The 20,708-nt window shown below is 38.6% G+C and overlaps 1 long non-coding RNA gene across 1 annotated transcript in view; it reads left to right on the forward strand.

Moving 5' to 3' along the window:
* The window catches only part of LOC140511457 (uncharacterized), a 46,488-nt gene that overhangs the window by 15,296 nt on the left and 10,484 nt on the right, over positions 1-20,708 (forward strand). The window contains exon 1 of the long non-coding RNA XR_011969562.1: positions 1-12,771. This exon is cut by the window's left edge and continues 15,296 nt beyond it. This is a non-coding gene — a long non-coding RNA (uncharacterized lncRNA). The remainder of the gene's footprint in view (positions 12,772-20,708) is intronic.

Below are 20,708 nucleotides of genomic sequence, written 5' to 3' on the forward strand. Positions count from 1 at the left end.
TATTTTCTTCAGTGGATTTTTGTATCTCCTTTTCCATTTGCCCAATTCTACTTTTTAAGCAGTTGTTTTCTTGTGCTGAGGCCAATGGGGTGTTTCTGTATTTCCTGGGACTATGCTGAAATATGGTGGTTCTTAGAGTTGGAGTCTGCCCATTCTCTTGGTCATGTTGAGGCACATGGGGGGGTGGGGGGCAGTCCTAGTGTTGGCATTTCCCTGCTCCACTGCACTGGGGCTCAGTATCTCCCACTGGTTGTTAAGGTGGGGCATGTTGGGACACTTCCTGTCCTGGATTGTGTTTCCTTTTTATCCAAGTGAGACTGAACTTTCTTGCTGATCTTCCAAGTTTCTTGGGCTAAAAGATTGTTGCACCCTGTATTTTTGCTGGTTCTACTGTTCCGGGATTTGTTTTGGGGTTCTTTTTTGTGGTTGCTTGGAGGTAAATATGGGAGAGTTATGACAATTTGCTGCTTATTCCACTTGGATCCTGGAAGTCTACATATTTTATTCTTTACCCTCACTATATGATCAGATCACCTCCCTTTCTAATCACACATTTATTTTGCAGTGTTCTTTTTGCCATATGTTGAGCATGGGTCAACAATAGAAACATGCTGCAACCTACTTAAACCCATGAAGCACATTTTCATTACCCTCCTATTCACACAAAACTTTGATTCTTTGGAGACTATTGTGTTCCAAAAATATAGAATCACCAAAATAATGCTGATGATGAAAAGATAAATGATTCATTCAGTCACATATGCAAATATGCATAATATATGTATATGTATCTACATATATATGTGTGTATTTGCTATCATGTTGGTCTTTCATGACAACTTTTTTCTTCTATTTATGTAATGGTGATCTGTGGAGCATAAGTGGACATTCTGTAACTGATTCTGGTTGGCTAAGCATGTATTGAACAGGAAAAAGGCCCATCAGCTTCAGCTCACCCCAGCATTCTTGGAGGAGCTTGGCAATCAGTAAAAAGAGTAGAGCCTATGAGCTGGTGAGTACAAAAGATCCAGAGGGCTCTTTGACTTTACATCTTTCCAGAGTTGGGATGTGAATCCAAAGAAGCATCATTAATTTTGAGGTATGAAGGGAGTGTGACCTACCTTGGCTAGAAGTGACCTTTGGGATTAACTTTAGGGACCCCAGCCTAGTGGTACACAGACTCATCCAGAAGTTATGTTGCATCTGCATGTAAACTTAGTGGGTCAATACTATGTGGAAACTGAGATAAATTTTGAATTTACCCCCCAGAAACTGAGGCAGTGTAGGAAAGAATATGCCCCCAAGGTGTTAGAAAGGGAAGAATGTCTGTATATTTGCTCTTCATATATCTTTGTAGTAAATATCCCTTTGCAAAAGCTAATCCTTAAGTGGTTCAGTCATCAGTAGTGTTCTGGAAAAACAGAAATTTATACTTAATGTACATTTTTTAAAAATCCAAATGTTTTATCAAGCTAATAGTAACAATAACTGATATATATTATTCTAAAGTTTGCAAAGTATTTCACATGCATCTTCTCATTTGAACCTCACAATAACTCTGTGAGTCAGATACAACAGATTATAATATATGCATTTTACATGAGGAAGTTGGGGCTTATCTTGGTTAAGTGATTTCTTAGTGGTGACATATTTATTAAGAATCACAATCAATATATGAACACAATTCTTACTGACTCCAAGGTCAGCACTATATCCACTATGCCACAAAACTAATTAGAAGTATAATTGACTTGATGAATTTATACCATCAATAACTTGAGAAATAAGAAAGAAAAACACAAAGTACTTTTAGTTTGCCCACCAGTAAGACATATAGTTAGCTGACTTGTCTGGAAACAACTCCATAAAAATCTAACTTTAAGAATATTGTTTTTTTACCATCTGTAGGGTAAAATTTTAAGTCCAGTTATAAAAAGGAAATTGGGGGTCTAGGGATCTAGGGTAAGAACAAGTAAACATGAGGAATTCAATGATCAGTGTGGGGTGATGAGATCTGAATAGTTTTAGGACTCTGAACTCTTCTATTAGACTGTGAGCTATTGGATGTTAGGAACTCTTTTTTGCTTTTTTTTTTCAACATCTTAGGAATTTAATACACTAGGTGTCATTTAGTACAACTATCTCATTTTTCAAATACAAATATCAAAGCTCAGAGAGGCCAAATGATTTGCCCAAGGTTACTCAGCTAATTAGTGGCACAGCTAGAATTAGAACCCAAACTTTCTGACATCCACCCCAGCATTCTGTTACAACATCTTCTCAGCATGGCTATAAGCAAAGAACATGGTATCTGTGGGATAAAGGAAGATCCAGGCAACAAGCAGAATATAACTAAGCACTCAAATTTTGGCCAGTCCTGAATATCTAAAATGTCTGACGACTATGCCAAGTTTTTCAGTAAATTTTCAAGTAACATCAAAACAACAGAGTCAGTACCTAAGAGAGAAATGCAAAAATCCTATTACGAGTGCAGGGATAAATAATTGTAATAATGAAGAATAAATAATAGTTAATCTTAGTCCAATCTAAGCAAATTATATAAAGACATTTTGTCAGTTGTTATTAGTAAATTAAATATTACTATGACAGAACCTCGGCAATGGAACTCAAATGAGTCTTGGAGCAGTCCAGGAGTCCAGTTCTTCCAGCATACATTGTCATAGAATGTCAGAGCTAGAACTTTAGAGATTATTTAGTTTACCATCTTGATTTTACAGATAAGGAAATGGAGGCCCAGAGAGTTGAAGTGATTTACTCAAGATCACACAACTTGTTAGGGACAGAGTCAAAACTCAGATCCAGGTTTCCTGAATTTTCAAGCAATGTGATCTCTACTACACCTTAGACCAGGCCTGCACCACTTGGCAATAGGTAGGGGTCAAAATTAAAATAGGCTAAACTTCTTTGGGCCACACATAGGTTTTTAGCTGCTCACATTCCAAGTAAATGTATAATTAATGATAAAACTATTTTACAAATAAACTGTATTTTAAAAAAGAGAAATTTCAATTAATATCAATTAATTATACTTATCATAAAATCACATTAATGTTAAAAACATTACTTTGCTAAGCTATACAAGTTTTAATATATTTTCAGGTTTTCTTACTGTTTACGTTTAGTTAATGGGATCTTTAACATTTCTTGTCAGCAATCAGTTTATTGTACTCCAGTATCATGTTTGAAATGGAGTTCTTTAGAAATCTGAAAACTAACCTTATTAGCTGTCCAATTTTCTGAATTTTGCTTTCTTGCAAAACCACTGTTTCCCACTGAGATTTTTCAACCGTTTGAACACTCTAATTTGTTTCTCATGGATGTCCAATTTGCCTCAAGTCAGGATGTTTCGATTCGAAATAGCCATGAGGATTGTATTCCTTCGGAATGGTTATTGTTTCTCAGCAAACAAAGCACAACATTTTGTCTCTCCTGTAAGTAAACAAGTATCTATCTGTCCACTCCAGATGAAATACTCTATGTTCTGATTCAATCTTTGATTTCTTCTTATCATCCATTTTACAAAGTCACCCCAAAAACTTTAGTATTAGAACCCAAGAATCTCCACAGCAGCTGTTCACATACAAAGGAATAGTGCATTGAGCGTTTGACCTTGGAGAGGATACCAGACACGCATGGAACTTGAAGGGTGGCCATGCGATGAGGGAGGGAAAGAAGCCCTCACATTTTCGCTGCTCATCACGTAGCCCCGAGCATCAGTTGCATTGGTGCCTGGCTGCACTCACTTCGTCCCTGTTTAAGGCCAGTGACTACTGAAAATACAGTGAAAAGATACAACTCTGTCTCCTCTCAGAATACAGACAGACTAACGATGATTGGTTGCTGTGGGTCACATGACAGACAGGAATGAGTGTGCAGCAGCAACCCAACCACCAACTTACATGATGTGCACAATAATGAGTGGTGGAAGGTGGGTTTAAAGGAGCATGGATAAAGCGCTTGTATTTTTACTTTCTTTCACATCCTCTACATTTTTCGCGGGCCACCAGAAATCCCTTGGAGGACTGCAAGCAGCTCATAGGCCATATGTTGTGCAAGCCTGTCTTAGAAAGTTTAGATGATGCAATGTTCAGTTTATAGAAAGGAGAGTGTGCATGAAAGTAATTGGGGGGGAGATGAGTCTACTCTGTTGCTCCTCTCTTATGGTCTCTTGACATCTTAGGGGATCTTCCAGGTAGTGTAGTTAATGCCTTATAATGTTTCTAACCTGGCCTCTCCTTAGAGATGTTATGTACACGCACACCTGCATAATGACAAGAATTGGCTATCAGTGAACAAGTACTTACTAAGCATCAGCCATGTCCCTCCCAGACGATGTTCTAGGTGTTGAGGATGCAGAGAGAAGTGACACAGTCTTTATCCTCAAGGGAATCACATTCTACTAGGTGCTACATGTCCATAGATAAGTAAATACGGCACATATATAAAATACATAGTGATTTGGGGACACTGACAACTGGGGGGAACCAATGAGAGTCTCTTGAAGGAAACAGCGCTTGAGCTAATCTTGGAGGGGAGCTCCTACAAGACTTCTGGAAGCAGAGGTGAGGAAGGAGACTATTCCAGGTATGGGAGGTGGGGGCACAGTCTAAGCAAGACTGGGTAGCAGATGATAAAATGCCATATATGGGGAACAACAAGAAGGCCAGGTTGGCTTGAGGAAGTAACATGTAATGAGCTTGGAAAGATAGACTGGGGCCAGACTGTGAAGGGCATTAAATGCCAAACACAAGAATACATTTTATCTGAAAGGCAATGGGGAATCCAGTAAAGTAATGGGAAGGGGAATGATGTGATGAGACTTGTGCTTTAGGAATATCTTTTTGGCAACTGCAAGGAGGATGGATTAGGGAGGGGAGAGAGAGGATACTAGAAGACCAATTAGGAAACTATTGCAATCATCCAAGCAAGAGGTGATGCGGGCTTAAGCCAAAGTGCTAGTGGTATGAGTAGAGGGAAGGGAATGCATAAGAGACGTGGTGAGGACACGGAATCAATAAGACTTGGTGATTAATTTGATGTGGGTGGGGTGAGTAAGAGGGAAGATTTGAAGATGACTCTTAGATTACAAACCAAGATGACTAGAAGAATGAGTGGTGGTACTATCAATAGAAATTGAGAACTTTTAATGAGGGGTGGCAGCAAGTCAAGGGAAAGATGATAAATTCTGTTTCTGACATGTTTAGTTTGAAATATTTTTGGAACAACCAGGTGGAAATATCTACCATGTAGGACTGGCATTAAAAAGAGGGAACACTGCTGTATACATGCATACATACGTATACACACACACACATACGTACATACAGAAAGAGATTTGGGAATATTTGCATACAGATAGGAACTGAACTCATGGTCAATGAGCATATCACTGAGAGAATATGTCAAGAAAAGAGAAGTGGGTTTAGGACACAGCCTGAGGGCACAGACAAAATCATAGCGGAAAGAATGTTTGTTAGAGGTGGGTCTGAGTAAAGTCAGTCTCTTGTTAGTCCAAATTTAGTGCTGGAATAAAATGAGGCTCTTGTAGGTCAATTCAAGAGTTCATAAAAGAAGGTTTACTTCCCATAACATAACATGGAAATATATCTGGTCAGCAGGGTAGGGTTGTGATGATTTGCCCAGTCTTGGGATATGTGCCAAGTCTAAAGGACTTGAATTTTATGTTGGTTGGCTTTTTTATGCCACATCAATACATCTAGAGGCTACCAGGAAGTAGCCTTAGCCTCCTAAGCCAAACAAGGTTTGGGTACAGTTTTGTTACCTTTCAAGAAAAAATTAGCCTAACTTCTTGGAATAAGGCCTAGAATGTTACTCTTACTACATCATCAATGATAATCTAGTATAGGAGACTAAGAAAGATTGGTCAAAAAAGCAGGAAGAAAATCATGACAGAGCAGTGTCATGAAAATCCAAGGAGAAGGGAGTGATTGGAAGGGATAGTCAACAATTCAAATGCTACAGAGATGAAGAAGGATAAAGAGTGAGGGGGAAAGAGTTGGCTTTTGCAATAAAGAGATCTTTGCTAACAAAACAGTTTGGGTAGAATTGTGGAATTAACAGCCAGATTGCACAGATTTGAGAAGTGAGTAGGAGGAGAGGAATTGGAAGCCATGGGTATAAATAGTTTTTTTTTTTTCCTGAGAGTTCTGCTATGAAAGGTAAAAGACATATAGAAAGCTGATTTGAGAGGACAGTAAAATTATGTATTTTTTTAAAGGCAGTCAATTAAAATAGAGAGGTGGAAAATGAGAGAGAGAAGAAATGATCAAAAGTACAAACTCTTAGAAGTGACTGGAGAGGATGGAATTAAAGCCATTAGTAAAAACTACTTCTGAAAGATTGCTTATCCATGGTCCAATTAAGAGATGAATAATTTTAGGATTGTACGTAGTGGTTATATCCAAAAGGGAAAGGGATCACTTTTCCATGGTACCCTGCACCTATTCAGTAAGAGTTGTTTGGAGAAGAGCAAGGACTCACTTTCCATGAAGACTTGAGCTCAGGTAATCATTGCTGATTTGAGGAGAATGGAAACTACCCAGAGCAAGAAGGAATCCAGGCACATGGAGCCTTGAGAGATATATAGAAAAGGTCATATTAGTTAGCAAGAGGATGAACCAGAGGCAGTGGACAGTGCCTACTGCTGAAGAGAAGTGAATAGTGCCTGAGATAAGCAGATAATGGGTGACCAGCAGCATTCTGTCTACAACAGCCAGTAAAAGCAATCAGGACCATAGTTAAGTAATTGCAGACTATGTGAAAACTGGAGTCAAGTGGGAATGATGCTGAGACAAGATGCAGATAACTGTCTTTACCAAACCTCTCCAATTCTGTCTACTTATAAGGACTTCACCTATTAGTGTTCTGAGTTTTATTCTTTTCTACAAAATCTGGGACCGAATTCCATTTTGTGTCTTCTTACTTTGAATAAAGTATTTTATTTTATTTTATTTTACTTTAATATTACTTTATTTTAAAAGTAATTTAAACTATCTTTTATTTAAACAGGGAAGGAGCTTAATTCAGAAGTTGTTAAATGGACTGTATGTGACTACAACACAAACCACAGAAAATATTAATTATTTTTTAAATGTTGCATTGTTGCCTTTGTTTTCACAATATCGTCATTCCCTTTAATCACGCTTTGAACTGAATTGAATCCTTCTTTGTAACAAAATAATCACAAAAATTTCATCAAAATCAGTCAGCACATTGACCATGTCTGATAACAAATAAGGAAAGGAGGCATGTTCCATTATTGGTTTTCTAGGGCTAAACTTATTCGTGACTATTATCCTTGTTTGACTACAGTTAGTCATTGTATAAATTGTTCTCTTGGTCATGCTTTCTTGGCTCTTTCACTTTGTACAGATCTTATTTTTCTCTGAATTCCTTATATTCACCATTTCTTATACATCAATAATATTCCATTAATTAACATATCACAATTTGTTCAATCACTTATTTATTTATGAGTAATCATTTAATCAGTAATTTTTTAATTACTACAAAGTGGTTCTATGTTTATTTTGTTATACAGGGCCTTTATTCCTGACATTTATATCCTTGCTGTGTGTGTGTATATACACATAAATATGTGTGTATACATTTATAACTTTGTATGTATGTACATATATACTTACACACATATATAATATACATGTGTATATACACACACACAGTAATGACATCTATGGGCAAAAGCATACGAACAGCTTAGTGATTTTTCTCACACAATTCCAAATTGTTTTTCAGAACAGTTAGACCACTTTACATAGACCACAGTATACGAGCGCATCTGTCTTCTCATAGTCTCTCCAGGATCAACTGTTTCTATTTCTAAAATAATTTTTCCCAGTTTAAGGCATGCGAGGTTGAGTATTAATTGCTGACAAATAAACCCTCAGAATTGAGCCTGGGTCTCTATTTGCCTAGATGCTTTTGTAATGAAAGACAGATTATACCTGGTTTTCCCATTTTGGAATCTACAGCAAAGCAGGAGATGCCAGCTTATAGCTGGCAGGCTTTGACTACACTAAAGAATTAAACTAAACCTTCCGATTTTAAGTGAAGCCCCTACCAACTGTTGCAGAAAATCCTGTTCTAGCTCACTAGCTGGTCTCTCAGAATCTCCTTAAGCTCCCTGAGTCTTGAAAACAACTTCCTTAAGCCCATCAGCTCACTGGATAGTAGCCTTTGTTCTTCATAAAGTTCATCTACCCTCTAAGGCCAGCTGGATGCTGACAACATTAAATCTACTTGAACTTCCTCATGTTGCAACAGTTATTTTTTGCGTGTCACAGTCATGGGAAGATCCACCCAATTTTTAGTGTCCCATAACATCAACCATGGTAGAAATTTTAGTAGCATTTCTATCTTGGACTCCAACTATTACTTTTTCACCAAGAACACATATAAGTGGCAAAAGAAAGGCAAGCCAATCTAGTACACAAGGTAAAGTCTTAATAGTATCTCACAGAAAGGATGGTACAAAAGGTATTTTGGCTACTAAACAGGTAAGTGTATATCAGAACTTCTAAAAACAACTCTAACTGTTCCTCTAACTCCCCTTGCTGGCCAGTTTGAAGAGTGACACAAGAACTGATTTGTTAAATACCTAACTCTACTTAAAAGGACATAGTTACCTCAAATCCCAAAAGGGAAATAAATTTTTTTTTAAAGTCAACATACTAGGATTTAAAATAAGGAACACAATTTATTATTTTACTTTAAAACTGTGAGTTTATCTAGTGAACATAATTTCATTCTCTCCTTCATTTTTCTCTTTCCTCTATTCCCCAAGGCCACATTGGATACAATCCAGTCCCAGGTAACAGAACTGGTCTGGAACCAGTTGTGTCTCATCTAGTCCAAATCGTCTAGTCTACAGGTCAGACTGGGCACAGAGGGGCAAAGTATAGATACAGTCCCAAACAGAATGCCACATCTGCTTCAGAGAATGTCTAAGGTGCTACAGAAGTTAATTGGGAGAACTACATTCAGGCACCTTTATGACCTAAGGACTTTCTGCATCTCAGAAGATTCAGGATTGAACTGGGCCTCTAGGGAATATTTGCTTCATAATGGCTGCAATGTACTCATTTTTTTTTGTAGGGATAGAAGGAGAAAGGCAACAGTTTTACTTTTTGATAATGATTTTCTTTGAATTCACATTCATCTGGGACTTGTTAAGTCAGGCAAGCTGTGGTGCATTTAAGAACAATATCTCAGGTTCAATTCTCTTAGGAGTCAAATAACTTGACTGTTTCATAGCTGAGGGCCTGAATCCCCAAACTTTACTCAGTAGTCTTTCAAATACATGTCATTGGTTACAAAAGGATGAAAGAACATTTCTAGAACTATGCATGTATCTTACTAGTAGTGTTCCAAAGGGAGGTTTTGGCTTGGGTTAAAAATTTTGTTCTGGTCCCCAAGCACAAAGGGAAAAGAGGAAAGAGAAGAAGGAACAGAAAAACAAGAAAGAGAATGGGAAATCCACATACTACCATAGATTGGCTAAAAATCTTTACAGGGAAATTATATTGATGTACAAAAAAAAAAAAAAACCACCTAAATTTGCCCTCTCTTAAATTGTTAGACAGTATATCTAAAAAAAATCAATTATATAATATTCATATTTCAGCAAAATGAAACATCATGTGAGGTGTATTATCTTTTATTTACACAGGATATACATCTTTTCTTTTTAGCATGATGTTTTCAGTCATGTTGTCAAATGCCTTCAATGAGGATGAACATGGTATCAAGGTCACCTACCGCACTGATGGTAAATTCTTCAACTTGAAAAGGCTACAAAACAAGATCAAAGTGGAGGGAGTGTTGGTGCATGATTTTCTGTTTGCAGATGATTGCGCACTCAATTCAGCCCCTGATGTTGAGATGCAACAAAGTATAGGTCTCTCTGCTCATGCTCATTTTGACCTAACAGTTAAGACCAAGAAAACACAAGTGCTCTATCAACTGACACTACACCATCCATATGTGAAACCATTAGTTAACAGTAAATGCAGAAGTTCTGAATGCTGTGCATAAGTTCATTTACCTTGGTACTATGTTTTCCAGGGATATATACATTGATAATGAGGTTGATGCATGCATTGCCAGATCTAGGTCACTGGGAGGGTCCAAAGGAAAGTGTGGGAGAAAAGAGGTATCAGACTGATTATCAAACTGAAGGTCTGCAGAGCTGTTGTACTGACCTCATTGTTGTATGCTTGTGAAACATGGACAGTCTACCAGCACCATGCCAGAAAACTGGATCACTTCCATTTGAATTGTCTTGGGAAAATTCTGAGAATCATCTGGCAGGATAAGATACCAACTCTGAGGTCTTTTCTTGAACTAAATTGCCAAGCATTCAAACTCTACACTACTCTACTAGGAGACACTGGCACAGGACTGCTCAACATGACATGCCCTCTGCAAAGCAGAATTTAAGTATTTAAGAATTCAAGAGAAATGCACAGATTTAGAGAATCTACCCCAAATGTTCACATGGACTATTTGTGCCCAACCTGTGGTAGAGCATTCCAAGCTCATATTGGTCCAATCAGTCTGATCATTCTGGTTATGTAAGTTGACTCTAATGTAGTGATGTCATTTTGGTCATCTCTGAGAAAGGACAACAACCAACCAACCAATATACATCTTTATACAGTTATCTGAATTCCATTAGAATATGAATTCCTTCATGGTAAGGACTGGTATTGTCTGTTTGTTTGTATGTTTTCATTTGTATGCCCAGCACTTAGTACAGTGCCTGAAACGTAATAAGAACGTAATAAGTGCTTGTGAACATACTGAGAGTCCCTCAGACTTCTCTCAATTCAATCAATAAATCAAAGGTGTCAACAAGGTCTAGATAGTTCTATGGAATCAACCTTAACCTGGTAAGAATCAATCCAGGGTAGGAGACTAACTAGATCGGAGAAGTTCCTGACAGTCATTTGAAATAGAATCATGCTGAAGGAGGTATACTTGTATCATCTAAAGCAGTTTGGTCATTGACTTTCCATAAAATAGCAAGCCAGTTCAGAAACTAAGATTTGAGTGTCTAGCAGAAGAAGAGTTGGGAGCCAGCCCAACCGAGCTCTTGGGAGGGATCACCTGAATAAGAGCCTATGAATCTTGGTCTCTTCCTCTCTCCTCACCCGTGACCAAAAGACGACCTTGTGAACTTTGAAAGGTCCAGAAGATTTTGGACCTCTGAACATTAGCATCCTAATAACATCCTTGGTACAGCCAATAGCAATAACTAATAGGAGGTGAAGACATTAGACAAACTGAGGAAAGGCAGCTTCAGTATTCTACAAGGAACCCAGAAGAACTATTATGACTCCTAAGGGGAACATCATGATGACTCCAGGAAAAGGACTTCCAGGAGATGTGAGTACTTGTGGCAAATGTACTTGTAGGAGAATGTGTTACTGACTAGTGGGGGGATGTTCCAACTGTTCTTGCAACAGTACTTTAATGAATATCCTTAAGAGCTAATTAAGTCTGGCTGATTAACTGATAGTAATTGATAATAGAGAAAAAACACACAAGTAGAGGCTCACGAGCTATAGTAACCCTACCCCAACTTTTCAGTGTCTCCTAGACACCAGAGAGGAGATGTAGTAGTTAACATCTGGGAATCCAATCTGCCAATATGAATGTTGATTGAGAGAGTAGCTCCAGAGCATGTGCTACACTTGCAAATTGCAACCTTTTACAAATTGCAAAACTCATATAATATTATTTAGAATTAATTTTTTTCAAAATGCATCTGATTTTTGTTTTTCACTAAAATGTTGAATTTATAAAGTTTTGACTTGAGATCTTACTTATTTGAAAAGAGAAATGTAGTTAGAAATATCTTTAAAATTGTATCTTTGGTAAACATATGCGTAGAATTTACTATTTTGTAATTGGTTGATTAGTTATTATCCTTTGTCTTCAAAGAGGACCAAAATGACATCACCATGATAAAGTGAAATTTCAGTGTGTCCAACTGTGACTGCTCAGACCAATACAAGCTCGGAATGCTCTGCCACAGGTTGAGCACAGATAGTCTGTGTGAATATTTGGGGTGGATATTCCAAATATGTGCATCCTGCATTTACTTTGTGCTGTCTCAATTCTGCTTTGCTCAAAGAGCACAGCACCCTTTCTGATGTGGGCACACCATGCTGAGCAGTCCTATGCCAGTGTCTCCCATGTTGCACAGTCAAATCCAAAGTTATTGAGAGAGACCTTGAGTGTCCTTGTATCACTTCTTCTGACCACCATGTGATCGCCTGCCCCATATGAGTTCTCCATAAAATAGTCTTTTTGGCAAGTGTATATTTTGCATTTGAACAATGTGATCAGTCCATCGGAGTTGCACTCTCTGAAGCAGAGTTTGAATACTTGACAGTTCAGCTCGAGCAAGGACTTCAGTGTCTGGTACCTTATCCTGCCAGGTGATCTCCAGAATCTTCCTAAGACAGTTCAAATGGAAGTGATTCAGTTTCTTGGCATGGCACTGGTAGACTGTCAAAATGTTTCAAAAGCACATAACAATGAAGTAAGCACAACTGCTCTGTAGACCTTCAGTTTAGTAGTCAGTCTAATACCTCTTTTCTTCCAAACTTTTCTTCAGAACCTCCCCAACACTGAGCTAGCTCTGGCACCGCATGCATCAACCTCGTTGTCAGTGTGTACATCCCCAGAAAGTACACTACCAAGGTAAATGAACTTATTCACAGTATTCAAAACTTCTCCATTTGTTGTAACTGATGGTTCCATGTAAGGATGGTGTGGTGGTGGCTGATGGAGCACCTGTGTGTTTTCTTGGTGTTAATTATTAGGCAAAAATTAGCACAGGCAGCAGAGAATTGATCCATACTTTGTTGCATCTCAGCTTCAGAGGCTGCATTGAGTGCACAATCATCAGCAAACAGAAAATCATGCACCAACACTCCCTCTACTTTGGTCTTGGCTTGTAGCCTTTTCAAATTGAAGAACTTGCCATCAGTACAGTAGTTGACCTTGATGCCAGGCTCATTCTCATTGAAAGCATTTGTCAACATGGCTGAAAACATCATGCTAAAAAGTATGGGAGCAAGCACACAGCCCTGTTTCACTCCATTGGTGACTGGGAAGGCAAGAGAGCATTGTCCATTATCCAGAACCCAGGAAACATGCCATCATGACATACAATATTGATGAACTTCTCCAGAACACCAAATTTTGACACAATTTTCCACAAGTCCTCATGACTAACAGTGTCAAAGGCCTTGGTCAGATCTACAAACATTGTGTACAGACCTCTATTCTGCTCCTGGCATTTCTTCTAGAGTTGTCCATCTTCCAGGTGAAGGATCAGCCTATTAAGAAGGACTCTAGCAAGAACTTTGTCAGCAATGAGTAAGAGAGAGATCCGCCTGTGATTGTTGCAGGACAATCTATTCCCTTTATGCTTATAGAGATGGAAAATGGAGGCATCCTTGAACTCCTGGGGGATAACCTCTTGCCATATAACCTGGAAAATTTCAGTCAGCTTTTGTATGAGCAATGGTCCCCATACCTTGTAAATCTCAGGTGAGATAGAATCAGCACCAGGTGCTTTGCTACATGAAAGGAGCCTAATGGCCCTCAAAACCTCTTCTTCAGTTGGAAGTTCAGCTAAGGAGGGATCAACTTCAATCTGAGGTAAACATTCAATGGTTTCAGCATTGATTGATGATGGTCTGTTGAGAACACTGTGGAAGTGTTCAGCCCATCTCTCTAGGATCATGTCCTTATCACTAATCAATGTGGCTCCATCAGCACTGAGTAGTTGTGATGCACCATAGGTTTTTGGTCCATAAATATCTTTAAGCGAATCATAAGAGTGCTTTGGATTATTACTATCAGCATAAAACTGAATTTCATCTGCCTTCTTACTGAGCCAGAAATCCTGCATGTCTCTAAGTTTTGCTTGTACTTTGCTTTGGATGGAATTAAATGCTGCCTTCTTAGAGGTGGATGAATTATCCTGCTGGTAAATTTTGTGGAGTTCTCGTTTTTCATTTAGCAGCTTCTGAATTTCCTCATCGTTTTCATCAAACCAGTCTTGGTGTTTGTGAGTGTTCTGACTCAGATGAGCAAATGCATTGCTGTACACCGAATCTCTGAAAGCTACCCACTCCTTTTCTGCTCCACTGTTGCCAACTGTGTGTTGGCTCAATTTCCCTCCAAGTAAGCAACAAACTGTTCATGCTCAAAGAAGAGCTCTAATTCGTTGACATTAATTCTTCTGGTAGTCATTTTGCCTTGGGGGGAGGCACTTTTAATGAATGCCAATATTTAGCTTGGAAAGGATAAGTCTATGATCAGTCCAGCACTCTGCACCACACATTGCTTTTGTCACTCTCACATCTTGTCTGTCTCTTTTCCTTACAATCACATAGTCTATTAGATGCCAATGTTTGCTGTGAGGCTGCATCCATGAAGTTTTATTGTATTTAGGTAAATGGAAGACAGTGTTGGTAATGAGAAGGTCATGTGATGCACAAGTCTTCAGCAATAAATGACCATTACTATTGCTGTTTCCAACTCCATTCTTCCCTAGGACTCCCTGCCAGGTCTGGTAGTCTGAACCTACTCTAGCACTAAAGTCACCCAGAATTATAAGCTTGTCCTCTTTTATCACATTGACAATAAGAGTCTCTAGGTCTTCATAAAATTTTTCTTTGACTTCATCAGGGTTTGTCATGGTGGGAGCATAGGCACTGATGATGGTAGCATGGCACTTTCCTGTGAGTGGCAATCACATTGTCATGTGATTTTTGTTGTTCACTCCTTTTGGCAGGCATACCAGCTTACTGATTAGATTAGTTTTGATTATAAAACCCACGCCAGCTTCATGATGCTCCCCTTCACTGCGCCTACTTCAGAAAAAGGTGTATCCAGCTCCAACTTCAGTAAGCCGGCCTTCATTTGTCAACCTTGTTTCACTTTGGGCTGTTATTTGGATGTGATACCTGTTGCGTTTGCTTGCAACAAGAGCAGTTCTCCTTTCAGGTCTACTGGATTTTTGTGTTGTCTATTAGCGTGCGCACATTCCATTTGCCGATGGTGAGTGGAATCATCTTTGCAGATGTTTTCACACATTTTGTACATTTTTTTGTGTTTTGACCCCATAGTGGGATTCCCTGACTGTCATGGTAATCAGGCCAGGGTTGGGTAAGCAGATAAAGTTTAGGGCACCTTTTCTAGCCCTCTTCCTCACACCAGGAGATGAGCAGTGGGATCCTTGAAAGGCTGCTTAAACATTAAAAGCTGCAGCATGCCCAGCGGCCACACCCTAGTAAACCTTTTGGGCAGATGAACCAAACGAGGTTGAGGGTAACCAAGGGTTTTCAAACCCATTGGTGAGTTAGGGGAGTGTTTACCTCAAGCATGTGAAGATGTCCTCTGGTGAAATGGGCAGATGAGAACAATTTTGTATTTAAAGAATAGGTGGCAGAGTGAATAGAGCATGGGGCCTGGAGTCATGAAAATTCTTCCTGAGTTCAAATCTGTCCTTAGGCACTTATTTAGGTGTGTGCTCCTGCGCAAGACACTTAACCCTGTTTTCCTCAGTTTCCCCCTGTGTTAAATGAGCTGGAGAAGAAAATGGCAGACCACTCCAGTGTCTGCCAAGAAAATTCCAAACGGGGTCATGAAGAGTAGGGTACAGCTGAAAAGACTGAATACAACAAAATTAAGGAATAACTACTTTAGAATATGTGTTTTATGATAATAAAAATTAAATTGTACCTCCAAATTCCCAGATTGCAATGTATTCATAAAAAGTTACATTTTAAAATCAATTCAGGAATGATGCAACTCTGCACTGTCAATAAACATTTATTAAGAACCTACTATGCACACTGTACTAAGGACTGGGGATTCGAAGAAATGAAGACAGCCCATTCTCAAGGAGCTTACAGTCTAACAGAGGAGATCATAGTCTAAGGGGGAGATAAACAACAAGACATATTGAGGATAAAGTGGTGATAATCAGCAATCATCTTCCTTTTGTGCAGTCTTCACCCCCATTAAATTGTAAGCTTTTGATGGCAGACTGCCTTTCTTTTTCTTCTTTGTATTCCCAGTGCTTACATGGTGCCTGGTACATAGTAGGGGCTTATTAAATGTTTACCAATTCGTACAGTAGGAGATGTTTTGAAGGGGATCAGGAAAGACTTCTTGAAGAAGGTGGAATTTTAACCAGGATTTGAAGGAGGCCAGGAAAGGCAGCAGGAGATAAATGTAACAAGATGAGACAGCACTGTCATTATTGTCAAAGTGCAGAATGAATATCCAGAGTTGGAAACACTCAGAAATCCTCAATTCAGGGTACAAGTTTGAGAGCCATCATGCATAACTACATGCACTGAACATAAAATATTTTTGTTAATAGTTATAGTACAGTTATAATTTGTTCTAATATATAATTAGTATGTGTCTTTTTTAGTTGAATAAAGTCCATGTTGGTCAATCTCAGCAGAATTTCATATAGAAGCTAGACCAATGGACTTGGAGTCAGGAAGACTTGAGTTTGAATACTCACTCAGACATTTACTAGCTACGTGACGTTGGGCAAGTATTTTAAATCTCTCTCAGTCTCAGTTTCCCCATCTGTAAAATGGAGATGTCATCTACTTCCTAGACTTGTTGAGAAGATCAAAGAGATGATATGTATAAAGTATTTCACAAACCTCAAAGAACTTTATAAAATCTAGCAGTTGTTGTTAATAGCATCATTATTTTTTTTGAAATTCAAAGATTCTATAATGGATGTCAAAAATAATTACAAAAAAAAAATCAATGCTACTGAGAAAGATCAAAATATATACAACATGATTGAGTCTGAGACCCCCTTCTACATTACTGGCATCCCTTCCCTCTCTTGTCAGTTCTGCCTATCAGTGTTAAATTAATAGTGTACCTTCCTCTGGGAAGGATCTGACACAGGGAAAATGCCTTCTTATCATAAATAGCAGATTGTTTCAGACAGACTGAGTAGAAAAAATAAACCTGCACTATCATTTTTCCTTCCTTCAAGTGACTTAATTAATATTCTGAGGGTAAAACTGGACTTTTTTAATGGTAATTTTTAACACCTTCATGGAGCAAAAAATACTTATCCTTAAAAAATTTCCCTCATTGAAACTACAGGACATTCACTCTAATTCTCTCCTAAGAAGGGGAGATGAGTTAATATGAACAAAATTTGAAATTGAATCTCCAAAGAGTCTAAATAATTGAGGACCACTACTTAAAAGACTAAGTCATTTTACCTAACTAATCGCAGGGTAGAGGATTAAAATTAATTAAAAATTTTAAACTTTGGCCTAATTATGATGAATCTCAAATATAAATATATACACATATATGTATGCAGATATCATCAGTTCTGTTCTAGGAAAACCACATTTTAAAATTCTTTAAGAAGATAATTCCTCATATTATGTGATATATAAGTTAAACATTGGCATTATACTGGATATACATTATCTTATGGAAATATGACATTGGAAAATATAGTTCCCAAATACGCAAAATAATAGAAAGTATTTTAAGGTTTGCAGAGCATGTTAGTATATACTATCTCATTTAATTCTCACAACCCTATAAGGTATGTACAGGTTTTATAGATAAGGAAACTGAATCTCAGGGAGATCAAGCAACTAGCATATGTCATACGTCAAAATTGGCATTCCAACCCTCGTGTCTCTTAACTCTCTGCCTAGGGCTCTATCCACCATATAATACTACCTCTCACAATGAAATCTTTGTTTCTGTTTGGGCCAGACCTAGAGTTTCACTGGGGTAAGGAACTCCCTTGAGGACACTCCTTCATTAATGAAAATCATCATTTGCTGAATAATGTATAATCTCTGAGAGTTGCCTAAGGTACTGAGAAGTTTATGAATTGCCTAGGCTCACATAGCCTGAGTGTCAATGGCTGAACTTGACTCAGGTCTTCATGTCAAGGAGGCCAGCCCTCTATTCATCATGCCACAGTATAACCTTCTGATGGATTCATTAGAATGTCTGGGAGATCGTAAAGATATACGGTTTATAAAAACAAATGAAGGAGGAGGAGCCAAGATGGCGGAATAGAAAGACACACATACGCTAGCTCTGAACTCACAGCCCATAAAATATCTGAAAAGAAGAACTCCCAACAAATTCTGGGGCAGCAGAAGCCACAGAACAACAGAGCAGATGAGATTTCTGTTCCAGAGAGCCCTGAAAACCTGACGCAAAAGGTCCATCGCATACCGGACCCGGAGCAGAGCCCAGCCCTGCCTTGGCCGCTCAGCACCAAGAGGAGCAGATCCAAGCAGGCTTCAGGGACAGAATCTCCAGCAGCCACGCAGGTCCCTCCACCCACAGGTGACAAGGATCAGTGAGAGGGTCTCTTTGGCTGGTCGAGAGGGGAGTGGGGTGTCCCCATAACTCAGGCCCCCTCAGGAGGCAGCAGTGGGGGCGGCAGTGGACAGGGGCTCCCCAAGCAGGCCGGAGCTTGGATACATTGTTGAAAGTCTCCACATAAACCCCCTGAGGGAACTGAGAACTGTGAGGCAGCCCTGCCCCCACCTGAGCACCTGAACTTAATCTCACACTGAATAGCAGCCCCGCCCCCACCCAAAGCCCTGAGGCTGGGAAGCAGCATTTGAATCTCAGACCCCAAGCTCTGGCTGGGCGGATCTGGAGGCGTGGTGGGTGTGGAAAGAAAACTCAGAAGTCAAGTCACTGGCTGGGATAATGTCCAGAAAAGGGAAAAAAAATAAGACTATAGAAGGTTACTTTCTTGATGAACGGATAATTCCTCCCTTCCTTTCTGATGAGGAAGAACAATGTTTACCATCAGGGAAAGACACAGAAGTCAAGGCTTCTGTATCCCACACATCCAAAATAAATATACCATGGGCTCAGGCCATGGAAGAGCTCAAAAATGATTTTGAAAATTTAGTAAGAGAGGTGGAGGAAAAACTGGGAAGAGAAATAAGAGAGATGAAAGATAAGCATGAAAAACAGGTCAATACCTTGCTAAAGGAGACCCAAAAAAATGCTGAAGAAAATAACACCTTGAAAAATAGGCTTACTCAATTGGCAAAAGAGGTTCAAAAAGCCAATGAGGAGAAGAATGCTTTAAAAAGCAGAATTAACCAAATGGAAAAGGAGGTTCAAAAGCTCACTGAAGAAAATAGTCCTTTAAAAATTAGATGGAACAGATGGAGGCTAATGACTTTATGAGAAACCAAGAAATCACAAAACAGAACCAAAAGAATGAAAAAATGGAAGATAATGTGAAATATCTCATTGGAAAAGCAACTGACCTGGAACATAGATCCAGGAGAGACAATTTAAAAACTTTGGGACTACCTGAAAGCCATGATCAAAAAAGGAGCCTAGACATCATCTTTCATGAAATTATCAAGGAAAACCGCCCTGATATTCTAGAACCAGGTAGCAAAATAAATATTGAAAGAATCCACTGATCACCTCCTGAAAGAGATCCAAAAAAAGAAACTCCTAGGAATATTGTGGCCAAATTCCAGAGTTCCCAGGTCAAGGATAAAATATTACAAGCAGCTAGAAAGAGACAATTCAAGTATTATGGACATACAATCAGGATAACACAAGATCTAGCAACTTCTACATTAAGGGATCAAAGGGCATGGAATAGGATATTCCAGAAGTCAAAGGAACTAGGACTAAAACCAAGAATCACCTACCCAGCAAAACTGAGTATAATACTTTAGGGGAAAAAATGCTCTTCCAATGAAATAGAGGACTTTCAAGCATTCTTCATGAAAAGACCAGAGCTGAAAAGAAAATTTGACTTTCAAACACAAGACTCAAGAGAAGTATGAAAAGGTAAACAGCAAGTAGAAATCATAAGGGACTTACTAAAGTTGAACAGTATACATTCCTACATGGAAAGACAATATTTGTAACTCTTGAAACTTTTCAGTATCTGGGTAGTGGGTGGGGTTACATACACACACACACACACACACACACACACACACGCACACAGAGCACAGGAACAACTGTCGAGTACTGTTCTTGCTACTAGGAAATAAGAAATACAGGTAAAGGGGTATAGAAAGTTATCTGGCCCTACAGGACAAAAGAGAAGATGGGGACAAGGGAAGGGAGGGATGATAGAAGAGAGGGCAGATTGGTGATAGGGGCAATTAGAATGCTCGGTGTTTTGGGGTGGGGGGAGCAGACAAATGGGGAGAAAATTTGGAACCCAAAATTTTGTGAAAATGAATTTTAAAAGTTAAATAAATTAATTTAAAAAAATTAAAAAATGAAGTAAAATAAAAATAAATTTAAAAAAACAAAAAAAAAAAACAAATGAACATCTGAAATTAAAATGATACTTCTTATCTCTGCAGAGTTTAATACAACTTGTGATATTAATAATAGACCTACCTTTTTGGGACTGCTTCTTAAGGTTCTGTTTATTCATTAATCATCTTCATCAAATGGTCAACCTCAGATGTAAAAGAAAAAAGTTTACCTAAAACATTGAGATCCTAAGAGGGCACTAAGAGTGTTAAATTTACTTTGTTGGAATGTTATATCAAGAGGTCTTTTAGGAAGTTACATTAACCCTTTGAAGTTCATGG

The sequence above is a fragment of the Notamacropus eugenii genome, chromosome 6 (assembly GCF_028372415.1).
Source record: "Notamacropus eugenii isolate mMacEug1 chromosome 6, mMacEug1.pri_v2, whole genome shotgun sequence".
Taxonomy (NCBI): Eukaryota; Metazoa; Chordata; class Mammalia; order Diprotodontia; family Macropodidae; genus Notamacropus; species Notamacropus eugenii.